At 45.6% G+C, this 12,494-nt stretch overlaps 1 long non-coding RNA gene across 2 annotated transcripts; it reads right to left on the bottom strand.

Moving 5' to 3' along the window:
- Window positions 1-5,130: 5,130 nt before the first annotated feature.
- On the bottom strand, window positions 5,131-10,309 carry LOC106574459 (uncharacterized). Of its 2 annotated transcripts, none has more exons than XR_001321550.2 (3): window positions 10,266-10,309; window positions 7,244-7,288; window positions 5,131-5,676 (listed from the first exon to the last, which is right to left on the bottom strand). It is a non-coding gene; the product is annotated as an uncharacterized lncRNA (long non-coding RNA). The 2 variants fall into 2 exon arrangements; XR_006759644.1 differs by lacking the exon at window positions 10,266-10,309 and adding an exon at window positions 9,750-10,077.
- Between the last annotated feature and the right edge of the window lie 2,185 nt (window positions 10,310-12,494).

Raw genomic sequence — 12,494 nt, 5'->3', positions numbered from 1 at the left:
TGGTGTTGAACGCTGAGCTGTAGTCAATGAATAGCATTCTCACATAGGTGTTCCTTTTGTCCAGGTGTGGAGTGCAATAGAGCTTGCATCATCTGTGGATCTGTTGGGGCGGTATGCAAACTGGAGTGGGTCCAGGGTTTCTGGGATGATGGTGTTGTGAGTCAGATTGGAACAATTCGTGAAACATTTACAGCAATCTTGACTGCAAAATGGTGTATTGATTATCCTCATATGCACTCTCGTGACTGCCAGTGCTCAAAGATCTGCTACTGAAGCAACAATATGATTTCCCTCATATGCGTAGTCAGATTCCAGCAGAAATGATTTGCCACAATGACAGCAATAAGGCTTCACCCCTTTTTGAATCCTAATGTGAGAACTCAGACTAGCACTATGAGCAAAACATTTTCTACAGAGCTGGCAGTGATATGATTTTACATTTACATTACATTTAAGTCATTTAGCAGACGTTCTTATCCAGAGTGACTTACAAATTGGTACATTCACCTTATGATATCCAGTGGAACAACCACATCTACATCTTTTAAGGGGGGGGGGTTAGAAGGATTACTTTATCCTATCCTAGGTATTCCTTAAAGAGGTGGGGTTTCAGGTGTCTCCGGAAGGTGGTGATTGACTCCGCTGTCCTGGCGTCGTGAGGGAGCTTGTTCCACCATTGGGGTGCCAGAGCAGCGAACAGTTTTGACTGGGCTGAGCGGGAACTGTGCTTCCTCAGAGGTAGGGGGGCCAGCAGGCCAGAGGTGGATGAACGCAGTGCCCTTGTTTGGGTGTAGGGCCTGATCAGAGCCTGAAGGTATGGAGGTGCCGTTCCCTTCACAGCTCCGTAGGCAATCACCATGGTCTTGTAGCGGATGCGAGCTTCAACTGGAAGCCAGTGGAGAGAGCGGAGGAGCGGGGTGACGTGAGAGAACTTGGGAAGGTTGAACACCAGACGGGCTGCGGCGTTCTGGATGAGTTGTAGGGGTTTAATGGCACAGGCAGGGAGCCCAGCCAACAGCGAGTTGCAGTAATCCAGACGGGAGATGACAAGTGCCTGGATTAGGACCTGCGCCGCTTCCTGTGTGAGGCAGGGTCGTACTCTGCGAATGTTGTAGAGCATGAACCTACAGGATCGGGTCACCGCCTTGATGTTAGTGGAGAACGACAGGGTGTTGTCCAGGATCACGCCAAGGTTCTTAGCACTCTGGGAGGAGGACACAAGGGAGTTGTCAACCGTGATGGCGAGATCATGGAACGGGCAGTCCTTCCCCGGGAGGAAGAGCAGCTCCGTCTTGCCGAGGTTCAGCTTGAGGTGGTGATCCACACTGATATGTCTGACAGACATGCAGAGATGCGATTCGCCGCCTGGTTATCAGAAGGGGGAAAGGAGAAGATTAATTGTGTGTCGTCTGCATAGCAATGATAGGAGAGACCATGTGAGGATATGACAGAGCCAAGTGACTTGGTGTATAGCGAGAATAGGAGAGGGCCTAGAACAGAGCCCTGGGGGACACCAGTGGTGAGAGCGCATGGTGCGGAGACAGATTCTCGCCACGCCACCTGGTAGGAGCGACCTGTCAGGTAGGACGCAATCCAAGCGTGGGCCGCGCCGGAGATGCCCAACTCGGAGAGGGTGGAGAGGAGGATCTGATGGTTCACAGTATCAAAGGCAGCAGATAGGTCTAGAAGGATGAGAGCAGAGGAGAGAGAGTTAGCTTTAGCAGTGCGGAGAGCCTCCGTGACACAGAGAAGAGCCGTCTCAGTTGAATGCCCAGTCTTGAAACCTGACTGATTAGGATCAAGAAGGTCATTCTGAGAGAGATAGCAGGAGAGCTGGCCAAGGACGGCACGTTCAAGAGTTTTGGAGAGAAAAGAAAGAAGGGATACTGGTCTGTAGTTGTTGACATCGGAGGGATCGAGTGTAGGTTTTTTCAGAAGGGGTGCAACTCTCGCTCTCTTGAAGACGGAAGGGACGTAGCCAGCGGTCAAGGATGAGTTGATGAGCGAGGTGAGGTAGGGGAGAAGGTCTCCGGAAATGGTCTGGAAAAGAGAGGCGGGGATAGGGTCAAGTGAGCAGGTTGTTGGGCGGCCGGCCGTCACAAGACGCGAGATTTCATCTGGAGAGAGAGGGGAGAAAGAGGTCAAAGCACAGGGTAGGGCAGTGTGAGCAGGACCAGCGGTGTCGTTTGACTTAGCAAACGAGGATCGGATATCGTCAACCTTCTTTTCAAAATGGTTGACGAAGTCATCCGCAGAGAGGGAGGGGGGAGGGGGAGGAGGATTCAGGAGGGAGGAGAAGGTAGCAAAGAGCTTCCTAGGGTTAGAGGCAGATGCTTGGAATTTAGAGTGGTAGAAAGTGGCTTTAGCAGCAGAGACAGAAGAGGAGAATGTAGAGAGGAGGGAGTGAAAGGATGCCAGGTCCGCAGGGAGGCGAGTTTTCCTCCATTTCCGCTCGGCTGCCCGGAGCCCTGTTCTGTGAGCTCGTAGTGAGTCGTCGAGCCACGGAGCAGGAGGGGAGGACCGAGCCGGCCTGGAGGATAGGGGACAGAGAAAATCAAAGGATGCAGAAAGGGAGGAGAGGAGGGTTGAGGAGGCAGAATCAGGAGATAGGTTGGAGAAGGTTTGAGCAGAGGGAAGAGATGATAGGATGGAAGAGGAGAGAGTAGCGGGAGAGAGAGAGCGAAGGTTGGGACGGTGCAATACCATCCGAGTAGGGGCAGAGTGAGAAGCGTTGGATGAGAGCAAGAGGGAAAAGGATACAAGGTAGTGGTCGGAGATTTGGAGGGGAGTTGCAATGAGATTAGTGGAAGAACAGCATCTAGTAAAGATGAGGTCAAGCATATTGCCTGCCTTGTGAGTAGGGGGGGGAAGGTGAGAGGGTGAGGTCAAAAGAGGAGAGGAGTGGAAAGAAGGAGGCAGAGAGGAATGAGTCAAAGGTAGACGTGGGGAGGTTAAAGTCACCCAGAACTGTGAGAGGTGAGCCATCCTCAGGAAAGGAACTTATCAAGGCGTCAAGCTCATTGATGAACTCTCCAAGGGAACCTGGAGGGCGATGGATGTTAAGCTTGAAAGGGCTGGTAACTGTGACAGCATGGAATTCAAATGAGGAGATAGACAGATGGGTCAGGGGAGAAAGAGAGAATGTCCACTTGGGAGAGATGAGGATTCCAGTGCCACCACCCAGCTGGCTCGATGCTCTAGGGGTATGCGAGAACACGTGGGCAGACGAAGAGAGAGCAGTAGGAGTAGCAGTGTTATCTGTGGTAATCCATGTTTCCGTCAGCGCCAGGAAGTCTAGGGACTGGAGGGTAGCATAGGCTGAGATGAACTCAGCCTTGTTGGCTGCAGACCGGCAGTTCCAGAGGCTGCCGGAGACCTGGAACTCCACCTGGGTCGTGCGTGCTGGGACCACCAGGTTAGAGCGGCAGCGGCCCCGCGGTGTGAAGCGTTTGTATGGCCTGTGCAGAGAGAAGAGAACAGGGATAGACAGACACATAGTTGGCAAGCTACAGAAGTGTTGTTTCTTGTATTATTGCCTCGTGTCTTTAGAGAACTGTTTCACTTTGATATCCTTTTTCTTCTGTCCTGATTTTCTCTTTCTTTTCTTCTGTTAACTAGATATTCTTTGTTGTTCTTCGTTAGCTAGCTAGCTTCTTCCAAAAGAGTCCCTAGCAACTGCTTAGCAACTGGTAAACAATTCAGCTAGCTAAGATAACTACAATTTTATGAAAAATAGGCTTTTGAAAAATAACTATCTTCTTTGTTTGTTGCTTGTTTTTTCTCCTATTCAGTCTTGCAGTTTTCTTTTGCTTTTTTCCGATGTACTTCACTCTAAAAACCATGTAAATTTCAATATTTGTAGGAGCTCATTTTTCAGCTGCTGCTGCTCAAATTGGAGTTCCGGAACAATTTCTGCCCTATGTGAATCCTCATGAATTTTCAGACCAGTGCCAAAATGAAAACAATTGCCACAATCATTACACCTACATATTTTATCCCCTGTGTGGATCCTCATGTGATAAGTCAGATACCGAACTTCAGAAAAACACTTGCCACATTCACCACAGTGATTAAATAAGACACTGACTCAAGAGGGAGCCAAAGACCAAGATAACCAGAAGGAAAAAAAACGTAACCTGACCCAACCATTCTCCTCTCGCTCCTGCTGGCTTTCGCAGATGCTGCCATTACTCTCCTGAGGATGCCGGTAATAGGCTACACGAGGAGTCGGCAACCTATCTTACCATTTCTACCGATCTGCATGAAAGTTATGTTTTTCATATGAACATGTTCGTGGAACAGTTGTTTATTTCATTTATAATAACATATCTCAAAATCATTGTCATGTGGTTAGTCAATTGTATCCAAATCTAAATGAAAATGATACAAACCTAAAGTAATTTCCATTGTTATAAATCACATTGGCTATGCATGGACTGTCTGTAAGGAACTTGAAACATTGTATAAACTAACTTGGGACCAGCCTGAAGCTCCTTGCAACATTGTAAAAAATATTCTGGGCCCCAAGTTTCACATGCAGACCAAGCTGTAGGTTATTTGCGCAAGAAACAAGCAATCTGGTAGGCCTATTTTATGTTTCTACTGGATCAGAGAATGACACTTTTCACTTTCACGCTGAGTGGTTATCGAAAGGGAGAGAGCTGGAAAGATTTATAAAAAAAATACATTTAGGAATTGTCACTTTCAATGGATGTAAAAACAGACTTTGTTTCCTTGCTGTTTGAGGTGAAGAAAACATGAATTTGGGAAGCGCCACAGCTCATTAGTGGTGGTGCATTAAGCCAATCATAAATGCTATCAGATCCCCAAATGGGCACATTTGTGCGCAGGCCAGGTAGCCTATAGGCCTACTTCAATGCGTAAATCAGGTGTGCGTCCCTACTCAACATTGACAGGAACGCACCAAACAAAAGACAATGTCTAAATTGACAAAACTCGTAAATGGAATGAAACAAACCAAAACTTGTTTCTCACGAGTGTACCATAGGTTGTGCGTGCTGCAAACAACGTGTCCAGTCCAACAATGAGAACGGTAAAAGGCTGGAATAATAACATTTTATTGGTCACATATACATATTTATCAGATGTTATTGCAGGTGTAGCAAAATGCTTGTGTTCCTAGATCCAACAGTAAGAGTAGTATCTAACAATACACATCTAAAAGTAAAATAATATAAATATTGAATGCATTAACAGACATTACCGTAACCAAACAAACATTGTAGATAAAGTATAGTAATTAATGGCAAATGTACTACTGGTGATATGTAATCAGGAATTGATAGATACTAACAATCAAATTCGCACAATGAAGTTATGAATGTGCACAAATTGGCGGGAGAGTGCATTCTGGAGAGAGATGTGCAGCCACACTCCCCATCTTCTTGAAATGTGCAATCCCCACAGCCTCCACAATGGATTATTTCACTGAGATGGGCGTGAACAAAAAAAGATAGATATGCTACTGCTCGACAAAAAAAAAAGATCTGGACCAGTATAATAATTTGGGTCAGCCTAAACCTAATCTTGCAAGCTAACAGGCAAATAATGGCGTGGTACAACAGTGGTGCGCAGAACGGCATCTCGGGACACACAACTGGTCGGTCCTTGTCATGAATGGGCTATTGCAGCAGACAACCACACAGGGTTCCACTCCTATCAAATAAAAACAGGAAGCACATGCAGTGGCACATTAAAGTATTTTTACTTAAGTAGTATCTGTACTTTTTTATATTTTTGACAACTTTTACGTCACTACATCCTTAAAGAAAATAATGTACTTTTTTTAAATGGCAGAAGGTAGCCTAGTGGTTAGAGCATTGGGCCAATTCTGACAAGGTAAACATTTTTCATTCTGAACAAGGCCATTAACCCACTGTTACCCGGTAGGCCATCAATGTAAATAAGAATTTATTCTTAACTGACTTGCCTAGTTAAATAAAATATACTCTATACATTTTCCCTGACACCTAAAAGCACCTGTTACATTTCAAATGCTTAGCAGGACAGGAAAATGGTCCAAAGAACATCCCTGGTCATCCCTCTGATCTGGCGGACTCAACACAAATGCTTCATTTGTAAATGGTGTTGGAGTGTGCCCCTGGCCATCTGTAAATGAATACAAATAATAAAAGTGGTCTAAGGCTGTGCCACTAGAGATTCTGGGTTCGAGTCCAGGCTCTGTCGCAGCCGGCCGCAACCGGGAGACCCATGGGGCGGCGCACAATTGGCCCAGTGTCGTCCAGGTTAGGGGAGGGTTTGGCCTTCAGGGATGTCCTTGTGCCATTGCGCACTAGCGACTCCTGTGGCGGGCTGCACGCAGTGCATGCTAACACAGTCACCAGGTGTACGGTGTTTCCTCCGACACATTGATGCAGCTGGCTTCTGGGTTAAGCAGGCATTGTGTGAAGAAGCAGTGCGGCTTGGCTGGGTTGTTTTTCAGAGGACGCACGGCTCTCGAACTTCACCTCTCCCGAATCCGTACGGGTGTAGCAGCGATGAGACAAGACTAACTACCAAATTGGATACCACAAAATTGGGGTAACCCCCCCCCACCCCAAAAAAGTATATTTAAAACTATTCAAGTAGTATTTTGCTGGGTGACTTTCACTTGATTCATTTTCTATTAAGGTAACCTTACTTTTACTCAAGTATGACAACTGGGTACTTTTTCCACCACTGGGCACACGATCACTAACACTGCAGAATTGAGGATTGCCTGGGCCGACGAATCCTGGTTCCTGTTGCGTCATGCTGATGGCAGAGTCAGGATTTGGCGTTAGCAACATGAGTCCATGGCCCCATCCTGCCTGGTGTCAGCAGTACAGGCTGGTGGTGTAATGGTGTGTGGAATGTTTTCCTGGCACATGTTAGGTCCCTTGATACCAATTGAGCAACGTGTCCATTCCTTGAAGAATTCAGGCTGTTCTGGAGGCAAAGGGTGGTCCAACCCAGTACTAGATGGGTGTACCTAATAAACTGGTTACTAAGTGTAGTGTGTAGTGTGTAATTCATTCAGTTTTTCATCCAGTGTTAAAGTTACATTGTTTTAGAGGTCTCCTGAATCAAATTATCTGTATGTCATATGTTGCCTACATTGTACTTGCCTGGACACCAGACGAGTAAATTTCTTAAATACACTAACGTCTGACTTTACAGTGTTTGATTCTGGAAATGGTCCTCTACAAGTCGGAATATACAATACAATTACATTTGAACTTACTCTACTGGTTGTCTGCGTTGTTGTTCCTTCGTTGGGTCGAAATTTCTGAAAGAATATCCACAGGAAAGTATAATTAAACCACCTTCTCAAAGCGCTAATAGTGTATTCAGATAACTATCACCTGAAGCATGTGCAAAACCATGTAAACATGCACACAAGTTCAGTAAGTATATGCATGTATTTACATCGCGTGTACATGCCTAAGTTGAATTCTGAACACACTTTGACTGTTTAAGCTTTTTTTTCCCGAATGAGGTTTTCAAGCTTCTGAATCTGGCAGGTAAATGCTGCACCAAAATTCTATCAACACATCTCCTGTGCTACACACGCAACACGGATGCTGGATCATTGCTACTCTCCCTTCTGGGACGGCTACAAGGCCCTCTCTTCGGCAAATCCGATCACGCCTCCATTCTGCTCCATCCCACCTATAGGCAGAAACTTAAACAGGAAGCTCCTGTGGTAAGGATTGTTCAACGTTGGTCTGACCAATCGGAATCTATGCTTCAAGATTGTTTTCGATCACGTGGACAGGTAAATGTTCCGGGTCGCCTCAGAATAGTATTGATGTATACACGGTGTGACGGGGTACATCAGGAAGTGCATAGAGGATGTTGTTCCCATTGTTTCGATTACAATTTATCCAAACCAAAAACCGTGGATAGATTGCCGGATTTGCATGAACCACCGCCTTTAACCATGGCAAGGTGACTGGGAACATGGACATGTACAAATAGACCAGCTACGACCCTCCGTAAGGCAATCAAAGAGGCAAAAACGACAGTACAGGGACAAAGTGGAGTCGCAATTCAACGGATCAGACACGAGACGTATGTGGCAGGGACTCCAGACAATCACTGATTATAAAGGGAATGCCAGCCACATTGCGGAAACCAACACCTCCCTCCCGGACGAGCTAAACACCTTTATCCGTTGAGGAAAACAACAGAGCCCCCGACGCTTACGAGAACTGTGTTCTCTCGTTCTCCGTGGCTGACGCGAGTAAGTCATTTAAGTATGTTAACCCTCACAAGGCTGCCGGCCCAGACGGCATCCCGAGCCACATCCTCAGAGCATGTGCAGACCAGCTGCCTGGAGTGTTTTACGGACATATTCAATCTCTCAATATCCGTGTCTGTTGTGCCCACTTGCTTCAAGATCTCCAGCATTGTCCATGTACCCAAGAAAGCCAATGTAACTTAACTAAATGATTGTTGCCCCGTAGCACTCACTTCTGTCATCATGAAGTGTTTTGACAGGCTAGTTAAGGATCATATCACCTCCATCTTACCCAACACCCTAGACCCACTACAATTTGCATATCGCCCCAACAGATCCACAGACGACACACACTGCCCTATCCCACCTGGACAAGAGAAATACCTATGTAAGAATGCTGTTTGACTACAGCTCAGCCTTCAACACCATAGCGCCCTCCAAGCCCATCACTGTGCAATTGGGTCGTGGAAACCCTGGCAGGCCGACCCAAACTGGTGAAGGTAGGCAACGACACCTCCCCCACGCTGATCCCCAACACGGAGGACCCACAGTGGTGCGTGCTCAGCCCCCTACTGTACTCCCTGCTTCACCCATGACTGTGTGGCCAGGCACATCTACAAGTCAATCATCAAGTTTGCTGACAATACAACAGTGGTAGGCCTGATAACCAACGATGAGGTGAGAGCACTGTTGGAGTGGTGCCAGGAAAATAACGTCCCTCAACGTCAACAAAACGAAGGAACTGATCGTGGACTACAGAAGACAGCAGAGAGCACGCCCCCATCCATGTCGACGGGGCTGCAGTTGAGAGGGTCAAAAGCTTCAAGTTCCTTGGCATGCACATCACTGACAATCTGAGATGGTCCCTTCACACAGACAGCGTGGTGAAGAAAGAGCAACAGCGCCTCTTCAACCTCAGGAGGCTGAAGAAATTTGGCTTGGCCCCTAAGACCCCTCCAAATTACTACAGATGCAACCGCGGGGCTCTCCAGAAGGAGGTGCATTCAGCCCTACGCATCATCCGGGGCACACTGCCTGCCCTCCAGAAAATCTACAGCACCCAGTATCACAGGAAGGCCAACAAGATCAAGGACCTCAGCCACCCGAGCCAAGGCCTGTTCACCCCGCTACCATCTAGAAGGAGAAGACAGTACCGGTGCATCAAAGCTGGGACTGAGAGACTGAGAAACAGCTAATATATCTCCAGGTCATCAGTAGGGCTGGGCGATATGGACCAAAAGTCATATCCCGATATATTTAGGCTGAATATCGATAAGATATATATCCCGATATTTTTTCCGCAAAGTGAGAGCAAATGTTCAGTCAAAGTCAAAGCCAGATATGACATGTCTCAAGTAGTTTTATTGAAACCGGCTATTTCAGTGAACAGTTGAAAAATCAAATGAATAAATAATAAACAGGGCTCTTCACCTGGTTCAGATTAAATGCTCAGCTGTTCAAATAACAATAACATGTAAACATAAACACTGTATAACAACAGGAGTACCTTTTTTGAAATCAAAGCTCCATAAGGTGCCTGACTTCAGTGTACATTTGTGGCAGTGCTTCTCGTGCAAAGTAGTTGCGACTGGGAAGCTCATATCTCGGGTCCATAGTTTTCAGTAGCTTTTTGAATCCGACTTGTTCCAGTTACAACAGGGACCATATCTTTAGCAATGTGATAGGACACCGCTTTAGTTATAGTACACCACTTGCCAATTTTCTTTTCATAAGGCACACTGCGGGAAAATGAAGTTTGCAGTGAGCTTTGTTTCGGGGCTGGAGCTTTTTCGGGTTGTCGACGGCTTGCGGCTGGGGCTTCTGCAGCGCGCAGTTTCATACACTCTTCGTATTGCAGTTTGTGCCACTGTTTTAGGTGGTGAAAAAGATTTGTAGTGCTTCCACCCCTGGCTGTAACTTTTTTATGGCACTGCCTACATATAACGTGATTTTGTTGCTCATCTGATACTTCCAATCCGAACCATCTCCAAATTACTGAGCCAATGCTTTTTCTTTTACTAACCAATTCCTCCTCAAAACGCTCCGCAGACGCTGTTGCTTCCTCCATGTTTGTTGAAGTGTCTGTTCCCGCCCCTTCCCCCTCTGTGCATGAAAGAGGAGGGGCGGGGCGCGGGGAGCAGAGCAGAGAGCTCCGGGTCTGCAGCTTGCTTGGAGCAAGGATCAAAGCGCAAATTTGAACTATATCGATATATGCGAAATGGTCTAATTTCATATCACATTTAAAATATATCGATATATTTTTTATATCGATATATCGCCCAGCCCTAGTCATCAGACTGTTAAACAGTCACCACTAGCCTTAGTCATTGTTCTAGCCGGCTACCACCCGATATTCTACCCTACACCTTAGAGACTGCTGTCATTATTAAAGTTCAATGTTTACATACTGTTTTACCCACTTTATATGCATACACTGTATTCTAGTCATGGCTCATCCTATATAACTACTGCTGTACACACCTTTTCTATACATATACTGTCTTTACACACCATTATATGTATATATTTTTACATTGAGTATACTAAACATTAAAGAACACCTTCATGAAATTGAGTTCCCCCCTCCCCATGGGCCAAGGATGCGGCCCCATGTTGACCCCAATGCTTCCCCCAGTTGTGTCAAGTGGGCTGAATGTCTTTTCGATGTTGGACTATTCCTGATACACACAGGAAATTGTTGAGTGTGAAAAACCCAGCAGTGTTGCAGTTCTTGACCAACTCAAACCGGTACGCCTGGCTCCTAATGCCATACTCCGTTCAAAGGCACTTACATCTTTTGTCTTGCCCATTCACCCTCTGAATGACACACACAATCCATGTGTCAATTGTCTCAAGGCTTAAAAATCCTTCTTTAACCTTTGTCCTCCCCTTCATCGACACTGATTTAAGTGGATTTAACAAGTGACATCAATAAGGGATCATAGCTTTCACCTGGATTCACCTGCAGAAAGAAAAGTATTTGGAAAAGTATATGGATTCACCTTCAGAAAGTATTCACACCCCTTGACTTTTTCCCCACATTTTGTTGTGTTAAAACCTGCATTTAAAATGGATTAAATTGCTATTTTTTTGTCACTGGCCTACATACAACACCCCATAATGTCAAAGTGGTATTATACATTTAGAAATGTTGTGTTCTCAATGTTTTGTATACTCAGTGTATATACATTATGTCATCACAGTATATTTATAGTCCAGTCTCTGACATTGCTCGTTTTGATATTTCTGAATTTCTTAATTTTTTTCTGGATTATGTATTACTGGAGCTAAAAACACAAGCATTTCACTGAACCTGTGATAACATCTGCAAATCTGTGTACACGACCAATAAACTTTGATTTGATGAACCAGAAAATCATGTTTGGGTGAACACACACACACGCACAGGCTGGCTGTGAACTGATAGATTTGTGAAGAAGTGTTATTTTATTTTTATTAGCCCTATTTGAAGGGGTTAGTCAGTGATAGTGCATTCGGGAAAGTATTCAGGCCCCTTGACTTTTTTGATACATTACAGCCTTATTCTAAAATGTATTAAAACGTTTTTTCCCCCCCTCGTCAATCTACACACAATACCCCATAATGACAAAGCAAAAACAGGTTTTTAGATTACATTTTGGCAAATGTATTAAAAATAAAACAGAAATACCTTATTTACATAAGTATTTAGACCCTTTTCTGTGAGACTCGAAATTGAACTCAGCTGCATCCTGTTTCCATTGATCATCCTTGAGATGTTTCAATTGATTGGACATGATTTGGAAAGGCACACACTTGTCTATATAAGGTCCTACAGTTGACAGTGCATATCAGAGCAAAAACCAAGCTATGAAGTCGACGGAATTGTCCGTAGAGCTCCGAGACAGAATTGTGTCGAGGAACAAATTTAAGGAAGGGTACCAAAAAATGGCTGCAGCATTGAAGGTCCCCAAGGGCACCGCGGCCTCCATCTTTCTTAAAAATTGAAGAAGTTTGGAACCTCTGAGACTCTTCCTAGAGCTAGCCGCTTGGCCAAAAACTGAGCAATCGGGGGAGAAGGGCCTTGGTCAGGGAGGCGACCAAGAACCCGATGGTCACTCTGACAGAGCTCCAGACTTCCTCTGGAAATGAGAGAATGTTCCAGAAGGACAATCATCTCCGCAACACTCCGTCAATCAGGCCTTTATGGCAGAGTGGCCAGATGGAAGTCACCCCTCAGTAAAAGGCACATGACAGCCCGCTTGGAGTTTGC

Source organism: Salmo salar, chromosome ssa16, assembly GCF_905237065.1.
Source record: "Salmo salar chromosome ssa16, Ssal_v3.1, whole genome shotgun sequence".
In the NCBI taxonomy this organism is placed as follows: Eukaryota; Metazoa; Chordata; class Actinopteri; order Salmoniformes; family Salmonidae; genus Salmo; species Salmo salar.
Note: the sequence above shows the minus strand (reverse complement) of the source record. Positions and strands in the feature narration are given on the sequence as shown.